Raw genomic sequence first — 27,797 nt, 5'->3', positions numbered from 1 at the left:
CAAAATCCTTCAGAAAAGGCAGCTGTATATGGCCCATGTAGTCATCTATATCGTCCTCCATGTTCCCAGTTTTGGAAGTGTAAAGCCCCGAGTAGTATTTTTTGAACTTGTCCACTATCTCAGCTTCCTCCGTGAGGAGTAAACCGTCTGCCGTTTCCAGCTTGGTATCACCTGTGTGCGTCTGGAGTTTTTCAAAATCCGGGCCAGGAGGGAACTAGGGCGTTCCCCCTCGCCGTAGGACCGGGTGGTGGCGTACTTTCCCATGTGCCGCACCTCCCTGTCTGCCTCTTCGTTGTATTCCGCTATAAGGGACTTGTTGTCCTCCACCACGTTGGTGCTAACATTGCCCAGCTGTCGCTTTTCCAATTCTATTAGTTGCTTCTCTAAGTGTTGTAGTCTCTGGCGAATGGACTTGAGGACACTCGAATGTTTTGACATCACAATGCCCCGGATGTACACCTTGAATGCCTCCCAGACTGTATGGAAGCTATCAACCGACCCAATGTTAGTGTCAAAGTACCTCTCTATTTCTTCAGCCAGCTCCCCCCTAAATTGATAATCTAGTAAGGAGAACGGCGGAAAGCGCCAGGTGAAGGGTGGGATTCTTTTCGAACGGGTCTCCAGTGTCAAGAGAAGTGGCGAGTGGTCCGAAAGAGTTCGCGCCAGTACCGTGCAGGAGCTGACGCGTCTTGCTACTGGGGAAGAAGTCAGCCAGTAATCAATTCTGGTGTGGATGTTGTGGTAGGCGGAATAGTGGGTGAACCCCCCCCTTCCAATGTGTCTACTCCTCCACACGTCCACTAGGTCTAGTGTAATAGTTCCGCCTGAACTTTCAGTGCAGCGGCCGAAGCCTTACGTGGCGGGCCCAATGACCTGTCCAGTTCTGGGTCTAATACTAGGTTAAGGTCTCCCCCCCCATAGCATTTGTGCGTTAGTGTAAGCCCGGCAGTGTTGAGCCAAGGTATCGTAAAAGTCTGGGGAGTCATAATTAGGACCATAAACATTTACCACAATGAGATCGTATCCCTTCCCGGTGCATCTAGATATTAGATATCTGCCATCCAGTCTGCTCTCAGCAATGACAATGACAATTTAGATTTAGGGTTCACCCATGTCAGTACTCCTCTGGAATGTGTCATGAATCCTGCCACCGTGATGTTGCCCACAAGCCCCCTACTACAAAGCATTTTACTTGTGATCGGAAGGTGTGTTTCCTGGATGAGTGCCAGGTCCACGTCATGACGCTGTAAATAGTTCACTACCTTCCTAAGTTTGCGGTGGTCATTTAGACCCCTCACATCCCACGTCAATGCTCTGAATGACCCCACCTCCCTCTCCATAGTCACTTTGTGTGCTGTAGACATCTTAGCAGAGTGACTGATCTATATATGGAAACAGGAAGCACAAGACTAGCGCAGGCAGTGTGAGCAGACAAAAAACTCAACACTGTACCAAAAACATTCCCCAGCCCTAATCCCAACTTCCCACAGCAGACCCTCCCCAACTTGGCCTCGCCGATCCCCGACCCACCCATCCCAACCCATTGTCATACCACTAAACATGGCGGCTCGAACTTCAACAAAGCATTGCGCTCGGGGACCAAGGTTGCCTAACAGCTCATGTCCCTCAATATTCTCAGAGTGTTATGTCAGGCCCCCTCATCCCTCCGCCAAGCACTCCCTGCAGTATAGTCAGAGCTGCTGCATATTGCCACTAGTTGTCATACAGGGATGCCCTTTTCCCCCTTTCCCCCAAATCAGCAGCGTACTCCTCCCTTTTATGTCTCTATGAGGCATTATGTCTACAAGTCCGCCTCAGTCTTTTCACTTCTGGTCATCTACATATAGGTCCTTTACAATTCCCTTAATTCTTATCTTTACTTATCGGCAAGGAGTCTGTCAGTCTGTGGAGTGGGCCGATCAGTTATCTCCATCTCTTCAGCCAGACGGGGAATGTCAGCCATCGGCGATTGTCCGCATGTAGTCCAGTCTGCGGCAGAAGTCTGAGTCCTTGGTCACTCCTGCTCATCTAGATGGCTATTGTCCCCTTACCCCTGTACATCCGCAGTACCATTTCTCTTCTCTCTTGACCATCTCTTTAGTGCTTGCTGCAGTTCGTTAGGGCCCGTAAATATGTGCGAGCGGCCCTGTTTGTTGACATAAGTTTGGCAGGGTACAGCATCGCATAATCCAGTCCCAGGTCCCTGAGGCGTTTCTTGTGCGGGGCGAAGTGTTTACGTGCTTCCTGCACTCTGGCCGTGAAGTCTGGGAATATTGATATCGCCGACCCTTCATATTGTAGATCCGCCTTGGCCCTGGCCAGCCGGAGTGCCGTGTCCCTGTCTCTGTAGGTGAGCAATTTTGCTATGATTGGGGGGGGGGGCCAGAGACCGGTGCGCTCGTTCCACCTCGAACATCGTCGAGAACACCCCTTCGCCCAGGAGAGTAGTGAGAAGCTTCTCAACAAATAGTTCCATCTTGCCGGTCTGAGTGGACTCCGGCAGGCCCGTTATGCGGTGGTTACAGCGTCGCGAACGTGCCTCCAGGTCCTCCATCTTGTCTTGGAGGGATCTCATCAGGTTCTCCACTCGATTATGGGCCGTGTCCAGCTCTGTCTGCGCCTCCTCAACTTCCGTTATTCTCCTTTTCGCCATGTCATGTTTCTCTGCGTGTTTGTCTAGGCGTTCGGCCATGCGGTCCATCCTGTATGTCGTGGCGTCTATTTTGGTGCCCAACGCAGAGATGCTGGATTGCAGGCTCTACTCCATGGAGCAGAGCATGGACTTGATGTCGGAGTCCTCCGCTTGCTCCTCTTCCGGGTGTGTGACCTCTCCACGCTGCATAGGAGGACTCTGCACCTGCACTCGCAAAGGGGAGTCTGCTTTGCGTCTTGTCCCCTTTTCCCATCGTGATGGGCCGGTCGTTTCCCAAAGACCAGAACTTTGGAGCCGGCTTCACCGAAGAAACCAACGCCGCACCCAGACGTCACCCCCCGGATCAGGTCACTCCCGAGTTCAGCCCGGTGTCTGACGCAATCCACTTGATTTGGCGTTTCCAGCAACGTGCCCAAGTCCGACACTGGGTCGTCTCTGCGCATCCCGTTAGGATAGTCAAGGTCTTACCGTCTCACCGGGCCAGGCACCACGAATGCAATCAGCAGCCCTTCTAGCACGTTCCCAAGCACTCAGCGCTGCAGCTTGTGTGTGCGGTCCATCGTCGCCTCCACACGTCTGGGTTTGCACTGTTTACGGGTCGATAGCCAGGAGTCGTCGCCACAGTCACTCTATGGGCATCTCTAATTGGGCCACGGCTGGGGGAACCACCCTTAGGATATCCGTGCTTAGTGTGCGGCTCCCCGTATAATAAATGTCCCACCGCGTCAAGTTTATGTATTTTAGGTCACGCTATGTCCCCCAGGGGCTTCCAGATGCGTCCCCGGTCAAGCCTCTCAGACCCCAGCCCCGCCGATGCAGAGTCTCTCTCCTCGCTGGGCCTGCCTCCGATAACGGTGCTTCCCCACTGCGTTTTACATTCTCTGCCACCCGGGGCTCCTAGGGTGCCTACAGAGGTGATATCGTCCCTTACAGGACTGTGCTGTTTGCCTCCCACAGAGTGTCCCTGCTGGGCTGTTCAGAACCAAACAGCGTGAGGTCCGTCCTCAGGCCCCCGGGGCAGCCGCGTATCCCACAGCCGCATGTAGGGGCACGTCACCCGGATCAAAGTACTGCTGGGGGTCATGGCTTGCGGCCTACCGGCGCGCGACTCTCCACTGCTCCGTGTACTCGTCCCTCAGTGTCGGATCCACTCCGCTCTGGGTCCGCCGGAGTCCCGGTCGCTTCTGGAGAGGGAGGTGGGGGGTCCAAACCGCAGCTCTGTGCAAGGATATTTAAGGATGTTTGGCAGTTCCTGACGGAGCTTCGGGATTAGGCGGCCTTTGTAGCTGCCGGCAAGCTCCGCCCCCAGCTCATATATCTTTTAAAATTTGTATTCATAATAGACATGTAGTCCTTGCCACATATATAAGTTCACATTTACACTAAGACATATGCCACATACTGCGACACACAGATAATGTTTTTCTCAATAACAATTCTCTCATTATTTTTACCTTTGATGTCTTTGCACAGCAGGTAAAATTAGCAAAAACTCCATTGTCTGCATTTTATAAATTCCTTTTGGGATTCCTAAAGCTAATTTTGTTCCGATTTGTGCTCATAGTGACTTCTGATAACCTTATAATTCTAAAATGTTGCTTTGGGGAAAGTAATTGTGGGAGCATTGCCCAATCTATTGCTGATATCTGGATCTTCACATATTGAACTCCAATGTTTCTGGAAGAACTTTCTGGTCTGATTGCTTTGTTTACCAAAATCATGGCATCTGGAATTATGTGGCAGAGGTGCGTCAAATTAAGCAGCAGGGGTGAATAAATTATGCAACAAAAAAAGAAAAATTAGGAGGTACAATGTGGCACATTTTTAAATAGCATTACTTCATTATTTTTTCATTTTGACACATGGTAATTCTGTCTGGCCAAGTGTTTCACTTCATTAGTAACAGTTTAACAACAAACAACTGAAAGAGGACCAGTTAACCACTGTGAAGGGTCTTCCACTGCACGTGAAAACATGTCACCACGTTGTTAGTAACTTTTGATCCCTTTGATCTAAAAAACATTTTTTTTTTATTAAAATCTGCAGACTATGCAGCAGATAATGGATTATGTGTCAAATGTGGCAAATCCATAACTATGCGAAGAAAGTTTCAGAATCATATAATTTCAAGTGACCTGATGATAAATCAATATTAATCTGATCTCATTGATACCTGAATTCATTAGGCCTTTTCTTTCTTGTAATGAGATCTTCCATTCTTCATTTGTTTTTGATCTTTCTAGGCCATTTTGAAAAAATAATTTTTCGATATTCCCTTCTTTTGAACTGATGTTTGATCTCCTCACATTTCTCTTGGAGATTCTTTTCATTCAAACAATTTCCTTTCATCCTAAGGAATTCACCATATGGGATACTTTTCAGAAGAACTTTTGGATGAAAACATGTACCATTCAAGACTCTATTTGTGGATGTTTTCTTTCTAAATAATGTAGTTTCCATTCTGTCCTCAATTATGCAGATGCTCATATCCCCCCCAACAATTTTTTGTTTGTCATATGGTTGAACTTCAATCCATAGTCAATATTGTTCATGTTTTGTAAATATTGTTCAAACTCTTGCAGCAATCCATTCCAAACAATAAAAAGATCATCAAAATATTTCGTCCAGAACAATGTATACCAAACTGTGGGACAAAAGTCAACTTTTTAATAGCTCAGGAAAGCCCAAACAATAAATAAAGACGCCTTTAAATCATGTGTTTTATTTCTCACATTTGCCTGGTGCTTCAAACTGCTGCATATTCTTTTAATAGGGAATTGATGATTACTTTTCTCTCTCTGACTGAAAAGTGAGAGGAGTTGTTAAAGTGAATTATGCAATGATCTTGCTGGAGTACAGGGAAAGTGAAAAGAAACCCCCTCAGATGTTATTTTTTTCTGCACACAACAAAATGTAAATGAACTGTGTATATTCAGAACTTAGGAAAGCAAAATGATGCACTCTTTTGAAATTCAAGACACTTAACTTGTTGATCCACAAATGCAAACTAATCACAGAAACCCGATTGGTACACATTATCATTTGTATGCTATATATTTTGAGCAGCAAAACTGTATGCCTGTACAAAGTTAGTGCTTATTGCAATGTGCTGTCTGTAAATGACAATGTGATATCACACGGTGCTTTAGTTACATTCAAACTCGCCCTTGGTCATGTCCATTAAAGGTTGGTGGGTCACGAACGTTTAACGTTCTAGAAGGTCTGTTTTAGTTCTAAAATGGTTAGGAACCACTAGTCTAGAGAAATCCTGCCTATAAATGATGTTTATGCCTTTTTTCCGAGCTATTTCCTTATCCCACCAGTGAGAGTTGCGTATCTTGGAAAAAAAAAAATGCCCATGGCAATACCGAACCTTTATCTATATAGATCATTAAACAAGAATATGTTTTTTTAGACATTTCATTCATTTTAGCAACTTAGATTGAATAATCCATGAGCTATACCATGGTTGGCATATGTCCCCAACTCTCTTAAACGCCTTGGGTTAAGTACATTTTTCGAGGCCCCTGCAAATACCAACATTTGTGATAAAAAGCGATACTAAGAAGATTGTTTTTTGCACACAGGGAGATGGAGAATTGCATTATCTTTAAATATTGTCACCATCTCTCGATATGTCTAACTCTCCACTACCTTGGATATTAAGCCATATCTTAGTTGGATAGAGATCCCGGAGTTAAGATTTTACCTTACACGCTTGAGACCATGTACAGTACATTACCTAGTGGCCTTTCCTCAAACAAGATCTTGGTTTAAATCACACCAGTGTTTCCCATGGCATTTCGATTCAATCTACCTCACACTGTCTGCCTTTGTGCACACTATATTGCACTTTTAGAGCCCACTATTTATATATTTTTTAAGGAGCATGTATTTTAGAACATGTGAGGAAGGGTTGCAGTATATTCAGCGCCTACACCACCCTGCTTTTTGTAATGCGGTTTAAAACTTTCTTTTCTTTTGTCTGAAATTGAGGAAGATGTATTATAATCAATCGTGAATGAGGTTCACTCTTTGCACAAATGAGTTTTACAATAACAAACTTTCTTTTTTAATGGTACATAAATAGTTTTGCTGTCATTTGAGATTTTCTGATAACTTACCAAAGTTCCCCTGTATTTGTATGCTGTGGCCTTTTTTGCGAGACACCTTTCTAGTAATGGTCTCTAATGATTTAATTTTTAATTTGGTATTGATGACTAATTTCTGTCTGTTGTATGTATATTTTTTATGTGCTTTTGTAGTCATTCATTTGACCAAATAAAGAATTTTGACATGCCAATTATTTTATCAAAATTCTTAAATGTTCTAGTTTACCCACATTCTGCTGTTTCAAAATCTATTCACAGGCTGTTGAACCCATATCATATCTAAGTGATGTATACAATGACAGAACATTGATCGTTGCTAGAAGATATTCTTTCAGCTATTTTGTGTTTGACAAAATTCATAGATCACCAGTGTCTCGTATATGAGCTTAAGCTTTTAACTATTGGTGCCAGATAGTTGTCTACATAAGTACATGCTTTTTTAAACAAAGAGTCACATGCCAACACTATCGGTCTGCCTGGTGGATCAATCCAGCTTTTACTAATTTTGTGTAAAAAGAATATTGTAGGGATAGTTGGGCTGTCTGTTTTTTAAGTATCATATTCGTCTTCATTGATTAATTGCTTGATATGCCATTCTTCTAGTTGTTTTTCAAATTTCGCTTTTATTTTATTCATGGGGTTGTTTATTAGCTTCTCAAAATTCTCTTAATCTCATAAGTGTCAATTTGCTTCTCTAATATAATTTCTCTTTCAAGTACTGCAGTATTTCTGCCTTAATAACTGGCCCAATTATTTTCTCATTATTCTGCAGATTCTTAATTGTCCCTCTTTCTTTTTTTGACACATTTTCTTTCTCTCCTTTGTTTTTACAGTTCTTTAACATCTCAGTGTCTGCTACAACCAACTATGAATGTCAAACATATTCCCTGATAATTGGATCGATTTTTCTTTGAGATTACCTAATATACTGTATCCGTTGGTATCGGTTTCACACTCTTGGAACATCAGTTTGACTCAGGTTAGTTGATCATTTATATAGATTTATGAGATCTGGAGTTTGGTCTATTTTTTAATTTCATCTTTCACCGTGCAATTCTATATCTTGATTTTGGTGTAGCAAGTTTTAGCTTTCGGGCACATTTTTGTATGTTATCAATCTGTATTTTCACAAAAGCTAAATGGGTTTCCAGACAGATTACCAATTTCTCCATTTCTGTTAATGTATTGTTTGAGAGATTCACTACTAAGTTTTCTTTAACTATTTCTTTAATGTATTTTTTTCAAATTTCGGATATTATATACTTTAAGCCAAAAATGTTTTTTGAGTGAGCTGCTGAAAGACATGTGTTTTTTATTTTTTAGAACACTGACAACTATACATACAAACAAGGTTTAGGTCAAACCATCCCAATATTTCACAATGACATCAGACATATTTCCTTATTACAAGCACACCATGCATTCACACACAGATCTGTCAAAATATAAACTGCAAAGCATAATATTCACATTAAGTGTAAACACCTAAGCATAACAGTCACATTAAAGTAAAATGTAAGCACAGTGCAGCTGCAGCCTAAATCCACTACTATCAATTAATTTCCAAATACAGAAATCCTGGCCATGCTCCGCATAAGCATTCACACTGTTGTTGCAGGGATATGGAAACCAACAAAATAAGTATTTAACTTTAACCTTTCACATTTAGACTTCCTGTGTGCAAAGATCAGGTTTCAATTTCTTCTGCACAAAGCAGCTCCTGCGATTCTAAGACCAGTTTTTAGGTCTGTCTTGACAGAACAGTGGTCGAAAGACATATTGTGATTAACATAAAAAAAGCTTTTAAAAGCATTGGCAGGAGAGGGGTTTTAGCTTCGCCCACATGTTAGTAGGCTGAAGTCAGTCGCGTCCGCTGCAGGTAAGAGCGGTAGGGTGGTGAGGCCGACTGGGGGGGATTTTGAGAGATGGCCACGAGAGGGAATTAATTATTTATTTAATGTTCCCTTGTGGTCGTCTTTTGATATTTCCCCCGCCCCCCCAGTCCCCCCCCGCCGGCCACACCGCATTTACCTGCAGCGGCCGCGGCTGGCTGAAGTGCATGCTTTGATTGGGCAGAAATGATGTACTTCCATAAAGTGCTGGCTGTCCACACAGCTGTGAACATTGTGTTTATTTATCCAGCTGCAATATGTCTCAGCTTGAACTCTCAGTGGCACACACATGACAATTTAATGCTATTAAAGAGTCTTTTATAACTAGATAATTTACTGTGATTATTATTCTCTGGCAGCAGCACAGATGGGAAGAGGGAAGTCATTAATTTAAGACTTCAGAGTCTTGTATTGTGTTTGAGAGTCCAGGGCTTTAGTAACCTACATAGATTTTTATTCTGACTGAACACTGCAACTGTCACATTGCCTTATGTGATAAACAAAAAAAGCTTTCAGAGTCCTAGTGAAAGAGGGGGCTAGGCATCAATCATATTGAGCCTCCCATGAGTACAGAATTTGATTGGTCTGAATTTCTGTGCTTCCACTAAAAAGACTGATTGTATTACACTTTTAGGTTTTTGGCAAAGTTTATACTAGATACAGCAGGACTGAGCTGGTTATGGTGACAAAGAAAGTAATATAGACCCGTCTGTTCATTTTGAAATATTATTCTGTTACACTAAGAGAGATGAAAAGGTGGATGTGGACTTAATTACGTGGGGTTCAATGAGTGGAAGAAATGTGGAACCACCAGGTGGCAAAGCGCCCTGAAGTCAAGTGCAAAGCTTTGAGATCTGTGAATGGGAGGACCAAGAGGTGCCCTGGCTTGCAGGCTGATATTTAAAAGCAGTATTGAGTGCTCCACATTTTATAAATAAGATATGTATCTTGGTTTTTTTGCAGATCAGGAGCCATCGCGTATACTCAATTTATTTTTAATAAAAACACTACTAAAAAATATATGAAATGTTATGATAAAGTCACAAGGACTGACATATTTATTGGGAAAAGCATTTTTGTTAAATGTGTTAAATGTGTATTATTACTGGTCACCCAGTGTGTCAAACCGTGAATATGGTGGCAAGCCGTTTCCCAACCCCAGAGGCATGGCACGAGCCACCACGGCCCTAGGGCGGGGTCGTGGATGGATTAGCTATCCGAGGTGCAACCTTGGTAGCCTTTGAATGCCCTCCGGGTCATTGGAGTCACAGCGATGGCCATTTTCATAAAAGACGCTGTAAAACAGTGAGCGGGTCTCTTTTTCCTGCTCACCGCCTCAAAAGAAGGACACCAGCTGCAGAATTCTGCCCTTCCGGATCCCACACCAGTATGTTGTTTATTTTCTTTTTGTGTCTTTCTGCTATCCCTGGTATTGCTTTGCAGGCACAGCACGCTCCGCTGAAGACTCTTCACCACAGCCCCCAGCTGGTGCCTCTGGGAGGCACCCTAGGTGCCCTCTGCCCTGCCCTTACAGTCAGGGGCAGCTCCGTTAGCGTGCTAGGGCTGTGGAGGTGAAGTGACATGGGGGGGGGGGAAAGTTACTTAGAACATTGTTTCTAAGGGCAGAAAAGCTGCCAAATACTAGCCTGATCATATAGGGCCGGAAGACTGTGACTGTATTTTTACAGTTTTGTTGGAATTTGGTGTGTGCCCAGATGTACGTTATGAACATGAACAGGTGGGCAGGCATGTGCCGTTGGGTATAAAAAAAAATGTGGAAGGGGAGTTATGTTGACATTTGTGAGGTGATTGTGGATAGGCCCAAAAGGGAAGAAGGCAAGTGGTGCACAGAGTGATCCCATTCTAGGAATTGCAGTCATTGGCCTTGGAAAAAAAAGGCAGAGGAGACGTTAAGGAATTGGTTAAAATGATTCACTATTTCCAAATCTATCATAGTGGAGTACTTTCCGACCATGGGAGCACAACTGGCATGCTACCATAATAGAATAGGATGTGCGCATGATGAGTATGGTGGAATGGCCCGGAGGGACAACGATAAAGAACTTCATAGGATTAAGGCACCTAGGCCTTTGCTGGCATGGGATCAGATAGACATGAAAACCTGGTTATGTTTTATGAAGCCCCAGCACCTTGACACCATCCCTAGTCAGCCCTTTCCGGTGTGCACAGGTGCAAGCTGAAGCCTGGAGTGGGGACTCTTGTTGGGATTTCAATAACAGATCCTATACCAGACCCCCTGGGGACATGTACATTCAAACATAGCTGTTCGTTCAGTGGCTTGTCATCCAATTCGAAGACAAAATGTTTCAAAAGGTCTAAGGACAGAAACACAAAAAAGTAGAAATGCCAACTCCCTTCAAATCAAGCCTCCATCTCCGGTTAATTGTCAGGCAATGAAGGCATTATTTAATGCCTATAATAACCCCACGACAGCAAAGGCTCTGTATGAAGGTTTTAAGAAGGGTTTTAGGATCCCAGCAGCTAGTGTGTAGGGTTCTCATACTGAAAGAATCAATGGTCACTCCGGTCCATTCATAACGTTGCCAGGGCTATAGTTCCAAAAGAAAAGAACCTGGGGAGTGTAACAGGTCCCCACTTGAGAATTTTGTATGCTCCCCTGGGGGTAATCCCTAAGAAAAAGTAGTGAAGTACAGGTTGATACAATACCTTTCTGCACCCAAAGATCAGTCTGTGAATGAAGCTAATGATGAAGCCTTATGCTCAGTCAAGTATGCCTCCCTTGATGAGGCAGTCAGGATGCTGCTGGGGCCTGGGATGCTTCTAGCAAAGTCGGACAATGAATCTGCTTCCATGTTTCTTTCTGTGCACCCGGATGATTTCATCCGAATCAGTTTCCAGTTTAAGGGCTCATTTTATTTTGAAAAATGAAAGCCCATGAGTTGCTCAGTCTTGTGCATAATTGGAAAAGCTCAGCACACTTCTGGAATGGATTTTTAGACCGAGGACGGGACACAAATGGATGTTGCACTACTTGGATGACTTCTTGCTTTTGGGCCCTCCCAGTATGGTGGAGGGTTTGAGGGCTTTACAGTCCTTCCGCTGATGTGGATCTGTGGAATGCACCTGGTGGAGGGTAAGACCTATGGGCCTGCCACAACTATCCGATTCCTGGGGATTGGGGTCAGATTTCATATGTTGATCTGTTTCTTATTAAATGGTATGACAAAGCCAATATATCTGACCCACTTATTGTAAGAAGCATGCTTTAAAGATGAAAGGATTTACCGGTTGGATAATTATTACAAAGTGCTAAAGCCTGTAGGCAGCCATTTTCTTACATGGAATTTCACAGGTTTCTGTAGTAATCAGAGGATTAGGTGTTGGTGATCCACCCGCATTGACTGTGGAGATAAAAGATGTGCAACTAAAATAAGCTATTTTAGGAGCAATAGTGTATTGTTTTGCCAATCTGTAATTTTGTATAATTTGTATTTTATGACTGTGTGCTGGATTATTCCCATGTGGAATGCTTACATTCAGGACAATGAACTTGAGTTGATTATGGTGACAAGCCAATGATAGCATTTCCCTGCACACCAGTCAAGCCTTGAGCAATTATGCCCGATTCTATAGCTCCTTACTGTTTGTTATGAAAAGTTATTAAAAGGCAATAGATCTGACTTGTTTACATTAAAAAGTATATTGTAAAGCCAATGGGGACTTTAACAGTGGATTGTTATCACATTTCTATGTTACAGACCGTAGAAACGTATTTTGTTACTTGTATTACAATAGTAGCTGAGGATTTTGGTTTTGGTTTTGGTCGCCCACACTGACAAACCCTGGGAGTAAAAGTTCACTGTGATGAGTCTTATTAAGCCCTACTGAGATGGGCTGTATATTGTTTTGTCAACTGTAAATTTGTACTTATTTGTAAATTTATAAATATATGCCCCATGGTTGCCTGCTTATGCAAACTTCAGTAGGCCTGAGTTGTGTATATATTGTGAATTTATTGGGAAAGGCTAGCGACCTTAGTGGGTCACTGGGAAAAATGTCAAATTCCTTAGGTGTGATCTGTTTATAATGAAAAGTTATGAAAGGCACTACTTAAGGTGAAAATCAGTTGCGTAAAAGACAATAGCCATATAAGGGTGGATTGTTATTACACTGACCTAAAGTCTGTAGGCAGGCATTTTGTTAAATGAAATCTTGATTACTGTAATCAGAAAGAGTTTTGGTGCTGGTAACTCACATGAGCAAACTACGGGGATAGATGATTCGCACATCAGTAATTCCTATTAGGCTCTATTAGTAGGGATTTTATAATGTTTTGACAATTGTATTTTGTACATATTTGTGTAATTTTATTAATGTATAGCTGATGGGTGCCCCATGACTCAACACAGTAGGTCTGAGTTGGTTATGATGGCAAGTCACTGAAAAGGTTATAGCCCTAATTATTTTTAATAAAAGGTTACAGTAAAAGCAGTAGGCTTGGGAGATTGATATTGTTATTTCTCTGTATTAAAGCCTACAGATAGGTGTTTTGTTACATGAAATGTCTGAACACATTTGTAGGGAATGTCTTTGGTGTTGATTATTTCTTCCACCAAACCTTAGTAGGAAATGGGAAACAACCTTTACAACGCAGTCATTACATCTCACTACCTTTACATTGCAGTCATTACATCGCAACATCCTTTACATAGCATGTCATTACCACGCAGCCATTACATTGCTTGTCACTACACCGCATTTCATTACAATGCATGTCACAACAACGCAGGCATTACATCGCAAGTCATTACAGCGCATACCATTACCCCGCATAGTACCCTTACACTATCCAACACTTACCCTACTGCTGCACTCACCGGAGTTACAATAGTAATTATTACCCCTATACTATCCAACACTTACCTTAAATGCAATGTAATGGTATGCATTGTAATGGTATGAGTTGTAAAGGTACAATGCGATGTAATGGAATGCGTTGTAAAGGTAGTTTCTGAAAATGCAATGTAATGGCATGCTATGTAAAAGAATGCGTTGTAAAGGATGTTGCGATGCATTCCCAATGCTTGCTAGAAATGTAGTACTAATAGCAGGCACTTACACTCAAAAACCACGAGTAGGTCACTGAAGGATGACTGGAACCAAGAAGTATGAAGAAAACAAAGATTATGATTAAAACACTGGGGTCCTGATTTAGATCTAGGCGAACAGGTTACTCCATCACAACGTGAAGGATATCCCGTACCCGTACACCGAAATGTAAATCCCATAGGATATAATGGAATTTATATTTCGGTGGACGGCATAACCTCCGCAATTGTGACAGAGTAACCTGTCCACCTAGATCTAAATAAGGCCCCCGAGTGTGGTTATAATTAGAAGGTAGAAAATAATTAGAGTGGAGAGTGTGATTGAATATAGTATGATTAACATGCACCTTCCAACTTGAACCCTGACTGCATTTAAAATAATTAATATATTGTTACAAGGAAGTTCATGTTTAAAAGGCACTGTATTTGATACTTTTAAGCTGCAGCATTGGGTAAGTTTACAAACTAATGTCTACACTAATAATAGTACATTTAAAACACAGGATGTTTAGAACACTGACTATGTTTAGCATTTTGAGTACTTTAGGCTACAATGTGTATTTAGTACATAAGTGCGATTAGAATGTGAAATATCTTCCACACAATGCACAGTGCCTTAATCTTCTTATATTTAGTTTTGTTTCTTTTCTGGAGTGTTTAGAAAACGGACTATGCTTACAACTCTAATTCAGGAAAAATATATTTGTTTTGCTCCTTTTCATTAGTGATTCAGAAAAGGGGGTGGTGATGAACAGAGTGTCTGAATTAAGCAGACCACTCTTACCCAGTCCAAAGATCAGGGCTTGATCCATCACCGTTATTTAGCTCACTGTCCCATCCCAGCTCAGAACCTGGCTATATGCAAATTAGTCTGTCCCTGGCCCAGTGCATCATGGGAACAGGGCAGACCAAACTACCAAGCCAATTCTTCACCAGCCGGGCCGACGACGCCTGAAATGGCAGAAACCGGTCCCAGGAAGCTTGTTTCCTTCCCAGTACAAGAATTGGCTTGGTAGTTTGGTTTGCCCTGTTCCCATCATGCACTGGGACAGGAACAGACTAATTTGCATATAGCCAAGTTCTGAGCTGGGATGGTGCAGTGAGCTAAAAAACTGTGATGGATCAAGCCCTGATCTTTGGACTGGGTAAGAGTGGTCTGCTTAATTCAGGCACTCTGTTCATCACCACCCCCTTTTCTGAATCATTTTGTCCACCATAAGCGTGGAAGGGTATACTCAGATGTGAGTCCCTTGCTCATTGCACCATCAGGATTCAAGCAAGCCGGGCCGACGACGCCTGAAATGGCAGAAACCGGTCCCCGGAAGCTTGTTTCCTTCCCAGTACAAGAATTGGCTTGGTAGTTTGGTTTGCCCTGTTCCCATCATGCACTGGGACAGGAACAGACTAATTTGCATATAGCCAAGTTCTGAGCTGGGATGGTGCAGTGAGCTAAAAAACGGTGATGGATCAAGCCCTGATCTTTGGACTGGGTAAGAGTGGTCTGCTTAATTCAGGCACTCTGTTCATCACCACCCCCTTTTCTGAATCATTTTGTCCACCATAAGCGTGGAAGGGTATACTCAGATGTGAGTCCCTTGCTCATTGCACCATCAGGATTCAAGCAAGCCGGGCCGACGACGCCTGAAATGGCAGAAACCGGTCCCCGGAAGCTTGTTTCCTTCCCAGTACAAGAATTGGCTTGGTAGTTTGGTTTGCCCTGTTCCCATCATGCACTGGGACAGGAACAGACTAATTTGCATATAGCCAAGTTCTGAGCTGGGATGGTGCAGTGAGCTAAAAAACGGTGATGGATCAAGCCCTGATCTTTGGACTGGGTAAGAGTGGTCTGCTTAATTCAGGCACTCTGTTCATCACCACCCCCTTTTCTGAACCTTTTCATTAGTGACCAAAGGGCTCAGTGTAGTACTATTTGAATGGCCCACACTACACACACTGCGCCGTTATGAATGTTTCCTAATAATCCAATTAACGGATAAAAGGTGCGCTTTGGTTAAGAAAGAGGTGAACAGTGTCTTATTTTAGTATTTTAGACACATAATGGTTTTTTCAAAGTGTTATTCATTTATGTAATTTTAATTTGTGATTTTATATAGCGCGGACATGGCCCGTAGGCATCAGAGTGCTATATAAATAAGCAGAACGTATCAAGAGCAAATATAAAATATGAAATGTACATTAAAGGTGGAGAGAACACCAGGTTAGCCCTCCTAATATGTAGAGAGCTTCATACATATTCATTGTAAAACATAGCAATGACAAGCAGGTGGTACAGTACCACAAAATGTTCATCAATCATTTGTGCTGGTTGAGTTTGGTTTGCCCTTTGGCAACAGCATGAGGAGTTAGGAGCGGGTTAGGCCAAGTGACGCTCGAATAGAAAAGCTTTAAGGTGTTTTTTTAAGGTGATAATATGACGTGATCAGACAGAGACTCGGCAGAAGAGAGTTCCATGTTCTTGTGACGCTTTCAAAGAAGGATTGGTTCATGTATCTCTTGTGCTTGAAGGTTGTGGGCTTAAGAAGAAGCACCTTAGCGGTTTGTGAGTCTCGGGTGGCACCTGAGATTTTCAGTTTCTCATAGAGGTAGAAGGGTAAAGAGGAGTGAAAAGCTTTATGGGTGATGCAGACAGTTTCAACTTGAGCTCTCGCTTCAACTGGAAGCCACTGAAGGGGAGTGTAATATGGGGGAGATGTGATCACATTTCTTGTGTCATGGGTGCAGCATGTAGGTCTGCTCTGGGAGGACCTAGGTGAATTTGGGAGTGCCAGAAGGGAGTGTAAATCCATAGTTGAGTATTGAGAGGACAAGTGCCTGGGCAACAGATTTAAAGTTGTGTGCTGGGTGAGGTTCCAGATTCTACAAAGAAGCCTTAGCTGGAAACTGGCACTCTTAGCCATGGAGGAGATATGGTTCTGGAGGTTCAGACATCTGTTGAGGGTGAATCCAGGAGATCTGGCATTCTGAATGATGGAAGGGTGGCCATCAGTATCCAGGAAGAGATCCATCCAGACTTGGATTGGCGAGTTGACTGTGTATGCTTCTAACAAATAGCTGCACATTCCTTTTTACACAAGATTAATGCTTACTTTGCATTCTTTGACTTCAAAGTGAGAGGATTTTGAAAAGTGAACTATGTGACAATATTTCTTGCGTACAGGGAGTGTCAAAAGAAAGGCAGTAAGCTCTTATATTTTTCAACATAACAAAATTGAAATACCTGTAAATAGACTGTACAAATATTTAAAAATATTTTAGCAGCTAAGAAAGCACAAATTAAGCGCTTTTTTTGAAATTCTGAAGTGCGATGGAACAAACATTTTAGTCGGATCAAAACAAATCATGACACTTTCCTTAATGATGTGGATCAATAATTATTCCCAGAAAGCAGATTTCCGCACGTTGTTTGTGGGCTATGTAGTTTTATCAGTAAAACTGCATGTCTGTGCAAATTTAGTGGGCATTTCAATCAAAAATGAACTGTCTGTAAATAATAGTGCACTGCCACACCATGCTTTAGTAATATATTTGTGACAGTGTGTGTCCAAAATGTATTAAAGGCTAACAACACATTTATCCCTCTCCTAATGAATATGTGTGGCTCATTTGCTACACTTGTTATTTGTGTCGTGCTTGGATTTTTCACAATCCCAATGACTGTGATGATGTAGCCGTGATGGCAGCACCCCCACTATAAAACATTGTTCCTGCACGCCTGATGGGGCGGAAGTCAGGCCTAGGGTGTGACTGGAAAATTAATGATCCCAAATAGAAAGTCAACCATACCAAGAAATTATTGCAAATTATGTATTTAAACACTAGTAGCACACAAGAAAAACACTTTAATTAAAAGTGAGGCTTAGGCACTGGCAGCGTCCCTGATAACAACTATCATTAACACTGAACTTCTCTGACATAGGCAGAGGAAGAAAACTAAATTGCTAATAAAACTGAGAGCCCAAACAGTCAGCAGGCCAACAACAGGCTAGAGAAAAAAGTTAGCTGTGTAATTCTACTTTTCTATCATGGGTATTCTACCTTAAATCATAAATAATGTAATATATTAGAGCATGTGCAATATCTTAGCACAATTTCTGAAATGTAGGTACTTCAAAATTCTGAAAAGGGATCGGCCTGGGGGACTACACACAACTTGGGCAGGAAAGGAACTCGACACTAAGAGAAAGAAGGGGAGAGAAGTCAGAGGACTGTGTCCCCTGAGAAGGATGAGCACGTATGTGACTTGACAAAGGTGCAGGGAAAGGATGAGCCTCAAACAGAGGGCAAGTTAGATGGGGGGCATGTGAAAATAAGATTCAACTTCTTGTCTCAACACAGTGCTCAGTGCACCATGTTGGGTAATGGTGACGCAACAGAACTTTTTCACTGTGGTGGCCACGCAATCAGAGCACAAACGATTCTCGAAACCACAGCCAAATTTGTGAATCCTCAATGGACGAAGGGGAAAACAAGGGGTGCATTTTTTATTTTTGAATCGGATTTGCAAATCCTTCAAATTGGATCATTATAATTAATGTCCAAGATATCACTACAAAATGACCTCTTCATTCTCGGGCTAGAACATTTTTTACATAACAATTTCTCATAAAACTACTGAATAGATGTACACTAAACCAAGTGAAGAGACTATTGTCTCCAAGTTTGGTGAAATTCCGTTCAACCATTTTTTGGGAGGATCGTGGAACAAAGATTTATTAACAGGGAAAATGTATCTTTAAGGCCACTCCCTTTTTTGGCCTGTCTGTCAGATCTGCACAACTCTTGTCATGAAGAATCCAAAATGAATGAACCTTTAGTTTGCAACGCTGTGTGCACATTTGCTGAACAGTGTCAAAGTTATTAGCAAAACTGCTTAGGCGTTCAGCGCAAGCAGAAGACTGATGAAGCACAGCAGCAGGACCCGACTCAGTAGCCCACATTCTTTGAAATAAAGCCGGCACATGTTATTTAAGAGCCCTGCTTGACTTCTGCCCTTGTTTGTAACATGTTTAATCCTCCAATTGTAGTTCTTAGGTGTGGGGGTGGAGCAACCTGGCTCTACCTGTACAGAAAAGTTTACTCTAGGGCAAGGGACATGACTGTCAGGATCGAAGTGGTGTCAATGCAGAGGACCTACAGCTGGCTGCCTTTTCAGTTCATAGTATGTCTAGGGAATAAAACTTAGGCCCTCATTTACAAGAAACTTGTGCTGCTGGAGCTTCACTTTTTTATGATGCTCCAGTGGAGCAGGTCTTTCAATTATTTCTATGACATGATGCAAATCCACCCTGCATGGCTTTGCATGGCCTCATAGATATGGAGTAAGGCAAGGCAGCACTGCCTTGCCTTGCTATACATCAAGAGATGTTGCATGGGTGTTGTAGAGGGTTTTCCCATGCAACACCCATGGGTTTTGACACATTAGAAGATTTACAAGGATCTGTAAACCTGGGAATGTGTCAAAACTGTGTGCCTCCCCAGGGGAGGAGTAACAAGGAGAAATAACTTTATTTCTCCTAGCTTATTCTTCTTTCTATGTGTGCTGCATTCTGCAGCACATACAGAAAGAGGAAAATGCCTCCACTTGTGGTTTCTGTGCAAGAAAGTGTCCCATCCGGCATAAAAACAATCTTGCCAACAACACAAACATCCTTGCACCACCGTGCAAGAGTGTAGGGCTACTCACCATTTTGTCCCCCGGCAGAAAGGACAGTGATGCGCCATATTTTTAATATGGCACATTCCTGCCATTTCCTTTTGATGCACTGCAGGGCAGCAAGAAACCTTGTGGTGCTGCCCTGCGCCAAAAAGGTGTAAGCGAGACCCATAGTATCTCCCATTATAAACATAGGGAAACATGAAAATGTCGGAAAATGTGTTTTTTTCTTAGTCTCACTTTGTCAGGCTGTGGCATATGACTGCATCGAAGAATCATGCATGAACTGCTGTTCAGGTTAGCAGAGTGTTCTCACATCAGTCAGTGTGTTGACGAGTTCATAGTACTCGCCGAGTTCATAGTATGTGTAACTGTTCCTGTATACAATCTTCTCTTGTTAGTTTCATACTCACTTTTCCATATGAATAAAGTTCCATATGAAAAAGGTCAATATCAGACAAATCAGTGAACAATTGATTAAGAATTAGTGAACTCTACTCTCAGCGACTCCCATGCCCTTGAGAGACAAGCTCCCATGTTTCTTCTGCACCTTATCCGCAGAGACCATTCAAGCTCATTATGCAGGCTAGTGTGAAAGAGCCAGAAACCTAATTCTCCAGCAAAAAAAGAGGCTGAAAAAAGATGAGACCTGTATGGGGAGTGATCATCTCTGAGAAGGACCAACAGAGAAATACTGAAAGTAATATTGTATGTGAAAGAGTTGGTCTTCTCAACCCTTCCCTTCTTGGTATATTAATGTACATTTTCCTACATAGCTGAGAAATGAATCGGGAAACTATTTTGTCCTCCTCCATTTTCAGAATCGCTGTGCCTAACCTTGATAGTAACCTTGGTGTTGTATAGTATACAACATCAGCAGGAAATAGGTTCTGGGATTGACATGTCATGCTTCCTTCATTGTTGCGTGACAGCATAACAGACCAACTTCAGAATAATTACCTGTCAAACCCTGCAGAGAGCTACAAGGGATACTGGAAGGTTAGAGCCAAGTTTGACATCATGGGCCAACAGCTGATGAACTATTAATTCTGTGAGACTGAGAGACTCTGCCAAGAAGCTCCGAAGGAACAATACATCAGTTTGTGACTTTCTTGTAATGAACCATCCCCTTTAACTCGGCACCGGCACCATTGTGTCTGGTCCCGTTCATGGCTTTTTGACTAGACTTAATGTACTGCTCACACCACTTAGCCTGCTGCGATCGGGTTTCCCCAGTAGCAGGAAAGCGTTCATTGGAAGATAAACACACGGTAATCCATACTTCGTGATCTTACGTCATTCAGAGGAATACGCCAGCTTTGTCTCTAATACCCCACTTCACCAAATGATCCTTAACCGCATTCATCAACTTTTGCATTGATATACTTGATTAGGAAATATATTCTCCAGGGGCTGAAATGTGCAACCTGTCTTGACAGTCCTCATGTTTGTTCCATTCTATTGATTTGCACCTTTCTACCATGAATAGTGGCAAGGTACTGGGCCCCAAAGGACTCCGAAATAAATTCTTCAAGGGCCTGTCCTTGATTGTAACACAACATTTGTGGGCAGTGACAGAGGAGGTGACAAGCAAAGGTGACAAATATAAGGTGGGGGGGCACTGCTGGCTATCATCTCAGTTATCCCCAAACCATGCCACTCCACATAGGATTTCAGCTCTTACCCGTTTCCCATATTAAGAATAGAGCCAAGATCTTAGCCAAAGCCTTAGTTAGCTGCCGAGTTAGGGTAAGCTCCACCCTATTCACCCCGACCAAAGTGACTCCATGACTTCAGGATTGATTGGGAAGGTGCGCTTAGCCCTGGCCAATGCAGACATGATACCTGGGTGCTCAGCGATTATACTGATTGACTTTGAAAAGGCATTTGACTCCCAGAGCTGAAAAAACATGCTTTGCATTTTCAAATAAGCAAAGTCTAGGTCAAAATTCCCACCTATGTAAAATTTCTGTGTGAGTATGACTAAACAGGGTGATGTCTCCTTCTTTCAGCATAGAACGGGATACTGTTACATGTGTTGTGCATTTATATCATTTTTGGGGAAACAACCTTTACAATACAGTCATTACATCCCACTACACTTACAACGCAATCATTATATTGAAACATCCTTTACAACGCATGTCACACAACCCAGGCATTACAAGGCATACCATCACATCGCATGGCACTATATTGCATGTCAGTACAACGCAGGCATTACAACGCATACCATTACAACGCATAGCATTACAACGCACAGTACCCCTACACTATCCAACACTTACCCTACTGTTGCACCCTCTCCTCTAGAGTTAGAATAGTAATTTGTACCCCTATACTATCCAATACTTACCTTAAATGCAATGTAATGGTATGCGTTGTAATGGTATGCGTCATAAAGATAGTACGCGATGTAATGGAATGCGTTGTAAACGTAGTTTTTTAATACGCGATGTAGTGTCATGCGATGTAATGGAATGCATTGTAGGGGATGTTGCGATGTAAAAACTGTGTTGTAAGTGCATGTGTTGTAAATTTATGCATTGTAACGTCATAGATTCTAGTTTTTGTGGCTTCACTTTAAGAGCATTGTTATTTTTCCAACGTCATTGTTATGCCACTTTCTCTGCTGGATCTAGAAGGGGCACTGGGGAAGTTAACTGCCTGTACGGAAGGCTGGTACTGTGCTGTCTCTCCAAAAGATATTTTGTAAAATTCTCTCCTGGATTGCTGGATGTACTACAAAATTGGAGACGAACAAAACTGGTACCTTCTACTTATTGACAGCCCAGGAGTGGTGCCATTTTTGGTTTGGACCTTTCAAGAACTACGCATGCAGAATTGGATTGTACTGTATTTTAGTTGTGGCTGGCATGTCTCGCGGGTGGGGGGGTCGCACACCACTCCTCTCCTGCCCTGGCTGCTCACAGAGCAGCCCCGCCATTCGCCCTCCCGCCTGCAACCCAACATAAAATGGTAACTTAAAGTTATCACCGCTTCATGTTATTGCTTCTCGCACTGCGAGAAAGCATTGGGGCGACACTCCTCCGCCATAGTGGAGAAGCCCCCACTGCATTATTTGGCATTCTTTACCGGACTGTTTTCTACATTATTCACTATAACCATGCTTGCAGAAAGAAATCGGACTGATGTTCTACATTGTACGCTCTCAAAGCATGTGCAGCAAGGCTTTTAAGGCTGTTGGAGAAATAAATGGTTTGGTGCTGTACACGTGATAGCTGCTCTTTTTTAATGCTGCGCGTATTACTCACCGTCTCTTCTAGTGCTGGTTCAGCTTTCTGCCACATCACTCTAAAGTTCTGAAGAATTCTGTAGTTCTCTTACTCATGCTTCCCATCATTGTCAGGACACTAACGCTCTTCACTTCACCTGCACATTAACTGCCATCATTGTCCGGATGTACTTCATGTCTGGAACCCATCTTTGCTGCAACCTAGTAACCACGCCCTGGCATCTTTGTGTGTGTGCTGTTTCAGCACCAATGCTCACAGCTTATTTACTCAGTGGGTGTTCAACGCTGATGCGTACAGCCGGGAACAACTACATTTATACGAGTGATGAGTTCTTTTGAAGGTGAAGAGCGTGGGCTGTTCCCGCACCGACGAAGACTCATTTATTCCGTGTGTATTCAATGCTGATACACATGGCTGGGAAAAGGTACTTTAATACCAGTGTGTTTTAAGGCATAGCTAAACGTTCTTCATGGTTGGCGTGGTTGTAATATGTGCACAGTGGAGCTTTCCTGTTCATTGCTGCTGATGCACGCAGCAGGCTATTAACATTATGTTTGTCAGGCTGATAGGATTACATTCACTCTGTAAGGTCTTATGTATACTGTTCAGTACCTCATATTTGCAAGTTTTTATTGTACATTTGTAGTGGAAACATGCAGTTTGGACCCCCTCCAAAGATTTTACAGTGTAAAGGGGATCCTCCTTTACCTTGGGCAAGATGGAAGGATGAGTTCCTCACGTACATGAAACCTATTTATGGTGAAAGGATGGGTGTGGAGAGGAAGAATAACATACTGCTGCATTGTTTAGGGTCAGAAGGCTAGTTAGTTTTTAGAACTTTGCCACCAGTTCCTCCTCAAGGTGAAGGGGAATGTAATTTTTTTTGGGGAAGCCCTGCTACTGATGAAACTTAGGTTTAAGCCTTCCTCTAGTTTGGCATTGAACAGATTTAAATTTTATACCAGAGCTCAATGGGAAGGGGAGTCATTTGATGAGTTTCTGACCACGTTAACTGCGTTGCATGGTTTCGCTTTGCACTGCAGTTTTGGAGCCAATAGTGAGGAAATAAGGGATAAGATTATAGTGAATGTTATAAATAAAAACGTACAAGAACAGCTGTCGGTAATGGGGAACCCCAACTTACAGGACCCTGTCGCTACAGCTAAAGCTGGAGAACAGTCAGAAATGTGGATGAAGTCTGTGCAGGATAGTGCTGTTAAGAATGTCAAGTCTTTTGAGAGTGTGTTGTGATGGACAATGCGAACCGCAAGAATGTGTCACTAGGGAAGAAGTATGACAAAGGTCTTACTTGTTATAGATGTGGTAGCTCCAACCATATGTCTTTGTTGCCTCACTGCCCAGCGTGGGCAAAGAGTGTGGCAATTGTGGGCATAAAGGACACTTTTCATGCTTGTGTAGAAGTGAAAGGAAGAAAGGTGTGTGTCTGTTCAATAGTAAGGCTGGGACTACTAAGGAAGTGGCTTCAGTCAAGTGTATGTGTAGTTCGGACAAGGGTATTCTTTTATCTTTGAATAATCAGTAGCGGGTGGGAGAAGCTGTTAACCTCCCAAATGCAAAGTACAAGTGCTTAGTAGGGAATTGGAGCTTATGGCGAACTTGGGGTCTCCTTAGACTATAATTACCAAGGAGTATTTCTTACAGAAGTTTAGAGATATTAGAACTGTGAGAGACTGAAAGAATCTGACATAATGGCACAAAGCTTTGATGGGTCAACTATTGAACTGAGATGGTTTATGGGGGTGGATGTTATGTAAAAGGGTTGGATTATATTGTACTTTGTTAGAAAAGGTGTGAATATTTTGGGGTGGAAGGATCATTGGAAGCTAAGTATCATCCTAAATCCTCACAGTGAGGAATCTGTACTAGTGGTTGGTGCCCCGAAGGATTGTGCCTGGTACATTTCACAATTCCCTGATATCTTTTCAGGAAGGTTGGGCAAGTTACATGATAATTCTCATCGTAGTAAGCTCAAAAGTGGGGCCGTACCAGTGAAATAAAAATGAAGTGGGGTACCCATTAGCATGAAAGAGGAGCTTAGTAGTACTCTTAAAGGGATGTTCGATGGAGGAATTATCGAATAGGTAAAGTCTTCTGAATGGGTATCTCTGATAGTTTTGGCCTTCAAGGCGGATAAAACTTTGAGATTATGCATCAATCTTAGAGCATTAAATTCAAATATTCAGGTAGACTGCAATCCTCTACTCAACATCATTGAGGTGGGTAGTTTGCTGAAGGAAACAGCTGTTTTCTCTACGCTGGATTTGTGTTCAGCGTGCCACCAAATTGAGCACAGTGTAGACTTTAGGTCACTCACTACTTTCATTACTCCTCAAAGCTTATACCAGTTCAAGAGGATGCCGTTTAGCGTAGCGTCAGCGGGATCCATTTTCCAAAGAGTGATGTTTAAAATAATCAGGGGAATGGAATCTTTTGTCAATTGTTTTCAAGATGAAATTCTAAACTTTTCAAAAAACAATCAAGAAAATTTGGAGCATTTACATGTGTGCGGAGTTGAGTTTACAGGATTTGACCTTGAAGGAGGGCGAATACAAGTTGTTCAAAGAATGTGTAGAATATTAGGGACATACATTATCTAAGGAAGGGTTGGTATCAAAGTGGTCCTTGGTGGATGCCATGGTCAACACCCTGCAACTGATAACAAAGAAAAGTTACTCTTGTTTGCTGGACTCCGAGTACTAAAGCAAGTTTATTAATGATTTTGCAACAAAAAGGGATCCTCTAAGAACACTAACGCGGAGGAATGTGGAATTTACGTGGTCGGATAGACAACATCATGCATTTGATTTAGTGAAACCTGAAAATGTAGGAGCTCCTACTCTTAAGCCTTTCTGTATGAACAAAGAGTGCATAAATACTGTGGATGCCAGTCAATGTGGGGTAGGAAGTGTTCTGTCTCGGAAGTGTGGAGGTGAAGAGTGGAATTTGGCATTTGCTTCATGCACTCTTAGTGAGACAGAAAGGAGAAAAGCAGTGATAAAAATGGAGCTTCTGGCATGTGTGGGGGCAGTGGCATGCTGATGTCATGTCCAAGGATTGACGAGGAGATTTGTAAATTTGTAGTGGAAGAGGATCTGTTGTTGAAGGAAGTGTTGTTGTTTGTCAAAAAAGGTTGCCTAAGTGCTGGGAGATTAAGGCAGAGATGCATCCTTAATGGAGGGTATCTGAGGAGCTGTAAGTGGAAGGTGAAATGTTTTTCAAGGGTGTGAAGTGCATACCAATATAGTCAAAGTAACAGAGCATAGGCGTTTGCTTATGAAAAAAAAATGATGCTGAAAAGCCATTTTACAATACTATTCTGATTTCTAAACGCCGTCTCAGCCATGATCCCATTTTCCAACCTTCCTGCTGGCCCTAAAACCCCCTCCTCAAATTGTCTGTACTTTACGGACAGGTCTGGGCCCTCAAGAGGTCACCTCCTGCTGTCCCGATGCCTCTGCAAATAGACGTACTTGACTTCACACTTTTCTGTAGCAATGGTAACTTCCCCATATCAGCATGACACAGCGTGTGTGCGCTTCCTGATCTCTTCTCAGCATGCTGTGCTTTTAAGTGACGCAGAATGCATTCTTCTGTCGTGGCCCAAGGTCATGGCTCTTTTGTCGTGACCCAGGTACCCGAGTCATGGCACTGCAATTTTCTGTCGGAGCACACAGTTTGTCTTTTTCTGTCACACAAGAGAGCATGTTTAATTTCACTACATGATGGATGTCTCTTTGTTCTGTCAGGGCCATGCATGTCTTTCAGTCATGAGACAAAGCATATCTTATTTTCTTTCCCCCTCGACAAGTAGTACAGCTCTTCTTCTGTCACAATACACAGCATATTACCCTTTCTGTCACAACATACTGTCAACCCTTCTCCAGCCCACCACAGCAGACCCCAAGACAATAGCCTAAACTCGCATCTGCAGTTTACTTTTCTGCGTACAATCTGACACTGCATGATGCCCTTTATTTTGCCCAGTGCGATTCTAGCCGACGCTACACTGTGCTATGGCTGGGGTCTCAAACAATCGTGAAAGTTCTAATTTCACAATCGCTTATTTAATTTATTTGGAAAAAAACCTCTACTGAGAAAAAGAAAATGTGCACATGATTATGACAACCTGGTTGATCAGCAAGCAAGCCAATTATGCTTTTATGTATTTTTTAGTGTGAATGTTCTGTTTCTCAGTGTATTTTTTGGTACACTATATAGAGTACCGACATAGGCAGGGATGTGGTTTTGCTTGTGTTATGTTCACTCAGGTTCGTGACTGGGTGGTAGGATGGGGCGCGGCGCGGGTGAGGCACAGGAAAGCACTGCTGCCAGTTTCATGTCCAGCTCCGAAGCGCTAACCCTCCCTGCTTTCTTACTAATTTTAATTAATGGAATTGTATATTCTTTTATTAACCTTCTTGCTTTCTCAAATTTGCTTGAAAATGCACCATTTGCTGACTCATTTTTTCAAACTTTTCCTGGGAGGAGAGCCCCCAACCTCCCCTTATGACAGTCTGACCCGCCCGCTACACTTGCTTGCCACAGGGCAATTAGACAGAAATATATGTATTGCTGGAAATGAGGCAACACCTACCTTGACAGTGAGGACATTCAAATCAGTGACAGGTGTTTCGGAAAATGTAATACTTGTAATTTCTGCGCTTTGAGACTTAGATGCCTGAGCGCCACTAATGGGATTTTTTAGGAGTTAAAAAACAGAAGCCCCACGTGAGCCTAGGTCTTGTGGGACAGGCCACCTGAGAGAGGCCCTCACTCTCCCTTCACATGTATTCTTTCTTTCTGCCGCCCACGCATCTAAAGGTTCAGTCATCGGTGGTAAAAGTCACTTAGTGACAGCTCTCAAGACAACTCTTTCAGTGTCTCGAAAGCATAATCTGAACACTAATCCCCAACACTTTATATAAACAGCAAATCCCTAATACTCTCAGACACAGAGGGCAAAGTTACTTAAATGTGCTCAGTACTATATGAAGATATTCATCTTGCACAACAGTATGCAGAGAGTTGGTTGTTGCAAGGTGGACTACTGTGGATGTACAGATATTATGTTAATAACCCCTAAAAATAATGTACCCTG

The 27,797-nt window shown here is 42.6% G+C and overlaps 1 protein-coding gene across 2 annotated transcripts in view; it reads left to right on the top strand.

Moving 5' to 3' along the window:
• Positions 1–27,797, top strand: part of FOXN1 (forkhead box N1) — a 540,119-nt gene that overhangs the window by 190,689 nt on the left and 321,633 nt on the right. For both annotated transcript variants that reach the window (XM_078680116.1, XM_078680115.1), the window contains exon 2: positions 7,599–7,744. The gene's annotated coding sequence lies outside the window, so the exon portion shown is untranslated. The remainder of the gene's footprint in view (positions 1–7,598; positions 7,745–27,797) is intronic.

Source organism: Lissotriton helveticus, chromosome 3_1 (assembly GCF_964261635.1).
Source record: "Lissotriton helveticus chromosome 3_1, aLisHel1.1, whole genome shotgun sequence".
In the NCBI taxonomy this organism is placed as follows: domain Eukaryota; kingdom Metazoa; phylum Chordata; class Amphibia; order Caudata; family Salamandridae; genus Lissotriton; species Lissotriton helveticus.
Note: the sequence above shows the minus strand (reverse complement) of the source record. Positions and strands in the feature narration are given on the sequence as shown.